Source organism: Sabethes cyaneus, chromosome 3 (assembly GCF_943734655.1).
Source record: "Sabethes cyaneus chromosome 3, idSabCyanKW18_F2, whole genome shotgun sequence".
Lineage (NCBI taxonomy): Eukaryota > Metazoa > Arthropoda > Insecta > Diptera > Culicidae > Sabethes > Sabethes cyaneus.
Genome location: NC_071355.1, coordinates 22,905,280 through 22,916,136, shown reverse-complemented (window position 1 = coordinate 22,916,136; position 10,857 = coordinate 22,905,280).

Below are 10,857 nucleotides of genomic sequence, written 5' to 3'. Positions count from 1 at the left end.
TCAGAATTTGGATATTTTTGTAAAGCTAACCTTTCAAGAGAAAGCATGCAGCTAAGGTGAAATATTATAAATTAATAAAGTCATTATCAAAACAACAATCAAATAACACTTAACGTAAGCATTAAAATACTGGAATGGTTTCAGAGATTTTTCAAACAATTACCGTGCCAATGTTAACACCGATTACAAGTCCAATTTTAAGTCTAGTTTTTAGTCCGATCCAAATACAATTTCGGGTGCAATTCAAATCCAATTCATCTCCAATTTCAATCCCTACTTTGAACTCAATCTCAAGTTTAATTTCAAGTGCAGTTTCATCTTTGATTTTAAGTCCAGCTCCAAGTATTATTAAAAGTTCGATTTCAAATCCAATTTCTAGTTTAGTTTGAAGTCCAATATATATATACAATCAGGGGCTTTGGTAGCTACGCTTAACAAGTAGTCGTTATGACTCCTACCTTTTGTTGAATGCTCGAAAGAGCCCAGTATCCACTGTAGAGTAATTTTTTTTATTTATTTATTTATTTATTTACCCCCGCGCGTCGCCTCGCGTCTAATTGAGAGCAAATTGGAGGTACGCTATGTAACGCTAACGCTATGTACCTCTGTGAAGTGCAACTACGTTACTTTTGCTCGTCTTGAATGTAATCTGGTATGATTGGTTTGAGTCTTTGCTTAATGTGGGCGATTATTACCACGAAAACACATATCGCGCCCCTCGTTTTGGCGACAGACATAAGCCTCTTATATTTATGATGATTAATGTAGGGGAATGTCCCCGGTTATGAAACAGGTTTTGTTTTTTGGTCATAGCTTTTGAACGGATTATTTAATTCCATATCTTTTTAAAGCATTTGAAAGATTGAAGACTTACATATGTTTTTGCTAAAGACAGCATATATTTTTTGCTTGAAACAAAAAAGTTATAGCGAATTGGGAGACATAGAGTTTTTTGACCAAAAACAAAGAGTCCCCGGTTGTGAAACACTTCGAAAAACCCATAAAAAAATAAAAATAAAGAAGAAAATATAGAAATGTGGAATGAAAATAAAATATTACATTCATTTATTAACGCAAAACACCTTAAATGCAAAGTAATTTATCAGTTTCTTAATTTAATCATCTAAATCTAAATTGTAATCAATTGTAGGTTTTTTTTCTAATTCCCGTCGTAATAAGTAAAGCCATTCTAATATTCATCATTTGTAGGATGGATTTAATGAATACTCCAAAAGTTCTTGTGCTGATTTTACTAAAACACACTTACTTTCCGATCCGTGAAATCACTGAAAAGCGACTATTAAAGCATATTATTGAAATTACGCAACTGACTTTAATTCTAAAATTCGTCGTACCGTTTTAAAATCCGTCCATCAAAATTTTTCATCGTCCGAACTAAAAATCACAACAATGTTTACGAAGCTAACGCGCATGTATTTGTGTAGGACGGCATGACAAATGTTATTCTACAATATTTCTGCAGGCCAGGCAAGTTTTCCTGGCTGTAGAATAACGACAATGCCTTGCGTGAGTTATTTTCATTTATGAATGACGGAAATTAAAACGATTAGTCGACATTGTCTTCTTCGTCGCACGAAAAAACGTAGGAAATTTGGCTGGTAGGACTTCTTTAATGATAAAAAGCATTTAAATAGATCTCAGCTCACTTTGATTGATCGCGTATGATAGACAGCTAACTAAAATATTAGGGAATAACTAGTTTTGGATTGTGTGTCATAAAAATGCTGATATTTTTAATAATTTGTGTTGGATAGGACGGGAATAGGCAATTACGACGATGTAGCAACATACCCTACGTAAAAACAGGAAGTTCGAGATCTCAAATATGCAGATTTGGCCCTCATGTGCCTGAAAAGTGTGTTGAAAATTTTTATGTTCATTAAAATTTTGAATATTCGTTTTTCTGAATTTTTCATAACCGGAGAACTTCACTGTTTCACAACGACGAGTTTGTAAAAATTTATGTAAAATTTTTTGAGTAAATTATTTCATTTAAAATTTGTCTGTGTTATGAAATAGAGATTCAAAACTAAGGTTATATGCATTTTACTGCCTTTTTCTATTTTGTTTGATAGACAAAAAAAATCAATCCCAAAATATTCCAAAAAACTTTTTCGGGCAGGTTTTTCGAACACATTTCCTACAAAACATTCTAAAAGCTGTATTTTGATTGTTGTTTGCTCAAAAGGTAGAGTACAATGAGACGAGCCGTTGGTAGTAATTTGGTAGTGCTAGTTTAATAAACATGTCAAAAACGATGGGTGTTTCACAACAGGGGACAATCCCCTACCATCTCCGACTACGTCGTACAGATTACTAACTTATTGCTAATTTAAATCTCTTATTCTAACACTGAACACATATCTAGACATCGTAAAATCAAACACATTACAAATATAATTAAAAGACCGTAAAACTAAAAGAATTATTATAGCCGTAGTTTGTTCTGTGAAACGGAATTACAAATAATGGCGGATTACGAAGCCGCCGAGGAGGTGCATTCCATCGCATCTGGCCCAGGAGCTCGGTTTAACGTTTCCTGTTATGATATCAAAGACAAACAGCCGCTGCTGTTTGACTCGCCTGGCTGAGAGTATCTCCAGGTTAATCAACTTGGAAGATTAACTGGGTCATTCCAAGGCAGCTGACGCAAGGCGAATCGCAAAAATTTCTTCTGGATACGCTCAATCGCAAGGGGTTGCGTTATTTGGAAAGGCACCCAAACAGGGGATGCATACTCCAAAATGATTCGGTTAAGCGAGCAATACAGTGTCTTGAGGCAATAAACGTCCGTGAATCCAGAAACACGTCGCCGCATAAAACAAAGCACTATGTGAGCTTTGGTAGTCATTAGGCTTATGTGCTCGTTAAACCTCAGCTTCGAGTCGGTTGTAACTCCTAGATCGCGGATAGAGTTGACACGTTCCAAACAATCCGATCCCATTTTATACTGCTGCAGAGAAATTTTTAGATCATCGGCAAAAAAAAGCTTTGATGATGAAAGCAGTTTCAGCAAGTCGTTCATATAGATAATAAAGATGAGAAGGCCAAGCACACTGCCTTGGGGTACTCCAGATGATATGCAGAATATTTTGGATGTCACAGAATTCACTTTAACGAAGGCTCTGTACAAAGTTCTGTGAATTAGTTTTTCAAATACTTTACTAAGGCAGCAAAGGATGGATTTGTGAATTGGAACTATGGATGCCATTTTACATGTGTCTGGGAATTTCCTTTCCTGGAGCAAGCGGTTAAAAACGGCGGAAATCGGTAACGCAAGCGAAACGGCACAGTTTTTCGGAAAAATTGGAGGCAGGTCGTCTGTTCCGGGTCCTTTCGTTGAGTCGAGATCTTTCAGCGCGTTCTGAACTTCACCTGCAGAAAACTGTATAAGCGGCAGATTGATATTTAGGAACGGTATGTGAGCGAAGCAGTTTTGTCGCTGGACGGGTGATGATTTGCTATAGAGTAAGGAGGGGTAAAAGTGCGATGCGGGTAAAAGTGCGATTCAATGATTTATCGGTGCAGATTCCGAGTAAATTTTCTACATTGGCATGGATGGGTGACTACTTTGACAGCTTGAATCTAACGTAAACTTTGGTTGCTTACGAAGCATAGTTGCTGAGTTATGTGCAAATGTTATTTTAGGGCGGTTTTGATGTAATTTTTCGTTATACGGCAAATACGATATTAACAGGAGGATATTACTTGTTGAAAATTTGTAGCAGCGTTTCACATCACTCAGATATCTGTTTTGAAAATGCGGCGAAAATAATTTACAAAATATATTTCGCTTTTCCGTAATTCTATCTAACCCCGTCAAGCGCCTAGCGGGGTAAAAGTTCGATTCACGGACGGGGCAAAAGTACGATTCATGGACGAGGCAAAAATGTATAGCTAATTATATACAACTTTAGGCACTATATTACAGATACTAGAAATGAAAGATCTGCAGAAAACTGTGTGCTCTACAGATGTTGGCCGAAGAAAAACAATGTGTTTTCGCTGATGAAACAAAAAACAAAGGTTTGGAAAAGTTTCGATCTAACGGAGGCTGCAATACACCAGCGCAAAATAGAAAAGGTGCAAATTGAGAATATTCCTTACCAAAACATAACGCAGATTGAAGATAATATGGTTTTGTTAGCTACTGCTGGGCTAATAGAGGTTTTCCGTCAGATCATACCCCTTCTTTTCTTATTTTTTCTCGAAAGTACTCCCAATACGAGTGATAATGGTGCAAAAATATATTTTTTTCGTTGACTCTAGAATTTACTACGATTTTTCAAACAATGTAAATTGCAAGAATGGTGAGTTTCTTTTCACCAAATCACGAATGTTGAGTTTTAAAAAATTCGTTTCGGCTGCACTGTTTATTAAAATTTTCAGATTTTCTGGCAGCATTGCACAACAGATATTGACATATGTTTATCAGCGGTTGAGTGAAAAGGACAAAACGAATGAAGCTAATGATTACCTTCTTTTTCGTTTCGTGCGTTGCTTGCCACAAGAGTAAAGAGTGGCATAAATGGTTTCGAAGTGGTGAAAATAGAGGACACTGGTACAAAAAGGCATGTAATACATCCGAGAAGTGACGGGTTGAGATATACGTATTTTAGTTTTTCATTTTTACAGTAGTTAGAGGTTTTAATAAAGAAAGTTTTATATGGGTATCATTTCTAAGAGTCAAAACCGAACATTTAGTGGAAAAAAAAAATTTTGACGGAAAACCTCTATTTCATGGATTCTAGCTTCGAACTTTTGCCCCGCGGTATTCGAACTTTTGCCCCGCTGGTGGGGTAAAAGTGCGAATCTGCACTTGGTCAGAAGAAAGAAGAATTTATTTTGCAAAACACTATTACCGCAGATGATTTATAGTTGAATGTGAAGACATAGAGTTACTGCATCATTATAAAATATATTATGTTGTTGTCCTTCTTTATATCTCACGAAAATTGATGACAACTTCAAACATCGCACTTATGCCCCGCTCTACTCTATACACTGTCAAAAAATGAGGCAAACAGATAGGCTGCTTCCGAGTTGGAGTGAGAAGTTGTTTTGTCGAGACTGACAGACGAAGGAACATTATTACCGACTTTCCGTTTCTTAATAAAATCCCAGAAACGCGAAGGATCCTGTTTGACAGCTGACTGAATCCTTTGCAGGTAGTTTTCGTGCGTTGCAGAAAGAACGGCTTTGTACTCTGCCTCACGTTCCCGAAGCTTAATTCTATCAAATTCGTTTTTAGTTTGGAAGTATTGGTTCCGCATTTTACGAAGGTTGTTACGCAGGTTTCGAAGTTCAGGAGTCCACCACGGCTGCTTGAAATTAGAGGTTAATCTTTGTCTTTTTTTGGGTACGTGTCGAGCTACAACGTCTAAAAGCAAATCATAAAAATCTAAAAGCATCTGGTCAACCGAACCAATAGCAGAAAGATGTTTACTCCAATCCACGTCTGCAAAAATTGAATTCAGTATGTCATAGTCACGTAATCGAATTTGATTTCTTTCACTTAGGTCGTCCGAAATCGGTGCGTCCACCTCGTCAAACAGTAAAATAAATGATGCGTGGTGACAATCGACAGGCAACAACGGAGAAGATGGCGCGATTATGTCAAAGCATTCCGGGAGATTGGTAAATACAAGATCTAAGAGTCTGCCATTCACGTTGACAGAATGATTAATTTGTCTCAAGCCCTTGCCAAATATTGGGTCTATGAAATATTGCTTAATTTCTGCTGAGACGTGCGAAAGGCTATATCCATTAATGTCATCGTCGATATGTCACCTCAAGTCAGGTAAATTAAAATCCCCAATTGACAGAATTATGTCAGACTCCGTGAGACGGTTCGCAAGACATTGTACCGCTTTTGCGTGAGCCGAGTATAGTTCGGTACTTGAGTTGGGCGGGAGATAAATAGCAACTACAGGCCGGACTCGATTATCCGGGGATTCGATTAACCGGGGACTCGATTATCCGGGGATTCGATTATCCGGGTTTTTAGACTCGATAAACCGGGTGAAAAAAAATTATTTTTTTTTTCAATGATTTATTTTAAACCTTAATGTTATAGTTTTCATGCTGCATGATGATTCCAACTTGACAAGTATTGATACATCTCCCTAAAGCCACAAAATTCCTTTCTTATATTCCTTTCATCGGCGAACAAAACAAAAATAAATCCTGTGATGATGGAATCAATTTTTTTACTTAAAAATCATCATCGTCATCATCACCATTACCATCATCATCATCATCATCGTAATCATCAATAAAAAAAATTGCAAAAAGGAATTTTATGACTTTAGAAGAGATTGATCAATAATAAAAAACGTTTATTATACCTAAATATTGAAAAACATAACATACAAAAAATAATATGGTACCAAAAAAAATAATCAGTGGAAAAAATCGTAAGAAAGGAATTTTCTGACTGTTGGGAAGATAGATCAATAATAAATAAAACATTTCTGATACCATGAAACATGAAAGTGAAAAAACTTGACATGCCTAAAAAATTTTTGTACCAAAAATGATGTTTCGATTATCCGGGTGATTCGATTATCCGGGCTGAAAATAAAAATTGTCACCCGGATAATCGAGTCCGGGCTGTATATAAATCGAGCGACTTTGCAAATTAATACGGACTGCAATTTGTTCAAGTTCACTACAATCCGCCAGGACAATGTACTTGCATTCTATAGCGTTATTGATTGCGATCAATACTCCACCGCCCCGTAAGTGATTGCTGGACAATTCATTACGATCATAACGGAATAGAACGTAGTCGAGGAGATATTTTGTTGTTGTCAATATCAGCCCTAAGCCATGTTTCCGTAAAGACAAGTACATCATACTCACAACTGGACAACAATAATCGTAGTCGAGCAATTTTAGTCCGCAGGTCCCTTACAGTCTGATAGTACACAGAAGGAGTGCGATGGAATGTACAGGCTTCTGCGCTAGGTGCACCGGGATCCGAAGTAAGGCTGCTAACTGGAGTATCCGCAGGGATGATTGCCGCGTTAGATGCAACATTAAGATTGCTAATAGGAGTATCCGTAGGGATGGGTGGTCCGCTATTGGCGTTACTCGTACCAGACGTAGAAGCCGAGGTGCTAGGATACGAAGCGGCATCAGATATCGAAAATTCGGATTAGCTTATATAGGGTAAGGAACGAGTTAAGCAGTGTCACCTAGTTTAATCAGTTGAACATAAATGAGCCGAAAACGCACTTTTTTATTCATATTCTCAAAATCTTTTGATAGGATCATCTTCACAAATCACTTAACCATACATTTGATTCACACAAACACAATTTATTGGGTTTCCGACAATAAATATGATGAATTAAAAATTGTTGTCCAAAAACGTACATTTTTCAGCTGCTGAAGGCAATCGCCACCTCGCTACTAACGAATCCATCACATTTTTCAGCACTGATTACAACCACTCTAAAAGTCAAGCACTCAATTGTCACATACCATATTATTCACTCTCTTTTTTTCTATTATCTAAGGCTTTGTCACTAGCCGAAAGTTTTATTATTTTCTAACAAAACTGAAAACAAATTCTGAATTGACGGAACCTGTTCACCACAAGCAGCAGCTGCAGCACAACTGATGAACTATCGTGTTGCCAAGACACTGTTTCGGTTCTGGAAATAAGAATTTTAAGTTTGAAATTAACTGAAACCTCCTATGGTGAAAACGTGGTTCAATACTTTCAAGAGAAATGTATGTTCATAATTAATTTTTCTTTATTAAAAACAACACAAAAGACAGCTTTTTCAATAATTTTCGAAGATTTTCTCAGTGATTTAATAAAGCAATGATGTGTTTCAATGTTATTTGCTTTGACAACACTGTTCTGAGTCGGATCGTTTGTACTGCTGTATATGTTTACCTCTTTTGTTCTCCCACCATCCTTATGAACAGCGAGTGAGACGTCAAACTCGCAGTTTCCCACAAGAAAACCAGAGAATCAAAGAAACGACGAATACCGTTTGCCGAACGGTGCGGTGAGTGTATGCCCCGATAAACAATTTAGACAGATGGCATTTTACGCATCTATGCCGATACGCTATGTCGATTACGCATCAGATGCCGATTAGTAGGTCGCGGATAGGAACGTGAACGGATAAAAGTTCGAGGGATTTTTTAAGGGGACGTAAAAAAATTCAGATTTCAGGATTGCTTAAAAAAGCACCTTGCGGGTGAAAATGGGTTCGGTCTGTTCAAAATTAGTTCCACCGCTCCAACTTTTAAAGAGAAAAATCAAAAGTTTAGCTCAACAATAGTGTCTTCCAGTGGTAACAGCTTAAAGAACTAAAGATAGCAAGAAGATTGGTATGCTGATATCCCCCACTTAGTCAACCCATCGCTTGTAATAAGGTAAAACAATCAGTGACCCGCTTAGACTGCTTAAAACTAGTTCTTTACCCTATTTGCCGGACGTTGCAGGCTGGAAGACCCCATCAGCACTTCCACAAACAGGACCGGTAGATTTTGGTGGAGTAAAAAACGTAGAGCTCTACGCTCTATCTAACCTGCTAGATAAAACTGTAGAGAACTCGGTAGAGAACAATTTCGCTTTTGAAACAATATCGCAACATGACGCCATATTTTTCTGACGCAACTACGGCGAACAAATTGTGTACGTATACACAGGGAACTGTGCGTAAGATAAATGTCAGAAATATAGCACATTCACAGGCCAAATGGAAATTTAAGTGAATATTTTATTTTTTAAGTGAAATTATATGCGGTAGATTTTTATTATCCAGGAAAGTAATTTTGCATTCTGATAGGCCGTTTTTTGGTAATAATTGACAGGTAGAGTGGCTCTAATTTACACGATGATCGCAAAACATGACAGAACGTTATGCTTAGCAATGGACTCCATTCTCAGTCACCTCACTGGTCGACTGCTGTACTGCTCGACTGCTGAACTGGTCGACTAGACTGCTCGACTGGATTGGTCGACTTGATTGCTCGACTGGACTGCTCAACTGAACTGCTCGATTTAACTTCTCAACTAGGCTACTCGATTAAACTGCTCGACTGGACTACTCGACTCAATTGCTCGATTCAACTGTTCGACTCAACTGCTCGACTAGACAGCTTGATTCAACTGTTCGATTCGACTGCTCGATTCAACTACTCGATTCAACTGCTAGACTGGACTATTTGACTCAACTGTTCGATTCAACTATTCGACTGGACTGCTCGACTGAACCTCGATTCAACTGCTCGATTCGACTATACGAACCGGCTACTCGACTCAACTGCGCGGCTTTCTACTCGACCCGACTGCTCGGTTCAACTGGTCAAGTGTAAAAACCATCGACCGAGAAGTTTTAATCAAACTTGTTTTTACTGTCAGCACGACGGCACTATGCAGGCCCATACGACAAAAAATTTTCATTACTTTTCCCTACCGTCCCTCCATCAATTGAAGAACCACCGTTTCAAAAAAATATTAATATTGCTTGACCGCATTTCAAGGTCAAAGAATCCCACCAGCTTCTTTATCATGGGAGCTTTCAGCTTGGATTAGAATCCACAGCTCTGCAGGGAGTCACTAATCTTCATGCTGTGTAACACCTGTGCAAAAGCTAATTACTTATTATTTTACATTATAAACCAACCTTTCCATAGACTGCAAAATACTTTCACAAATATGTCCTTTTACTTCCTTCACAAACCCACGCTCAAAATTTGTGGAAGCCTTCAATTATTTTTCGTTTTCCACTGCATTTCCAGTTCGGAAGAATAATTTATTTAGAAGATAAAACAAGATGTTATCGTAATCGACGGTGAGTGGGAGACTGTTTGCATCAAAAGTAGAAGTGTAGGGAACTGTTCGGATAACTAAATATTTTGTAGCAGCACTTTTGGAGTGGCTCAAAAACTGAAATTATATTCATTATTTAGTTGGTTTACAAACGATCAAACAATTTGTATCACTCACTCAAATAGTCTCCTCCTTCCTTACGAATTTGTCCTTCCTAAGCTTTTCCTACCGTTACTCCTTTCCTGCTTACTTTTCCTATTATTTAATGCACTTATTAGATATTTATTTTTGTTTATTTCTTCTCTTTTCAGATACTCACGAATTAAATCACCGTACCAGTCCACGTATCGTCGCAGCAGTACGATGGATGGTTAGCCGCAGTGTTTCGATCTAGGTAAGTATTTTTGTATTAATTTATCATTATTTACTCACTATATTATCTTTCTTTTCTTCTTTACTTACAGGTACACACGGAGATCAACTTGGACCACCGATAATTTAACCTTATCACTCCTAACACGGTTTATAACCAAATTAAATGAATTTTTAAAGATTTCAATAATCACGTTTGCACAAATTTGCGATTGTTTACTTTTTCTTCTCTTCTTCCACCTGACAGCTCGCTTCCGCTTTCGACCCGTTTTGATAGGTAACCGAAATGTCATCCATCTGTTACTCGAAACGGTACTCGCTGATTACGCCGATTACATCGACCGTCTACAGTCGATGCCCGGTGATGTGAACAGGAACTTTTCCACCTTTTTCCCTTATACCGCTCCAAATCCTCCTTAGATAAATTACTAGTTTATGTCGACAACATTTTTATAATTGACGTTAGTTTTCGTTTTCGAGCAACAGCAAATTTCAAAACGTTTAACAAACTAAACAAGGCAGCTGACAAAATCTGTTACATTGACAAGTCAACCCAAACGTCAAACTGCTGCAGTGTGTGCAATTGGAGTGCAATGTTTCTATGCAGCAATACATCATATACGCAACATACCAAGCGCTACGTGAATACCCCTAGAAACATTGTA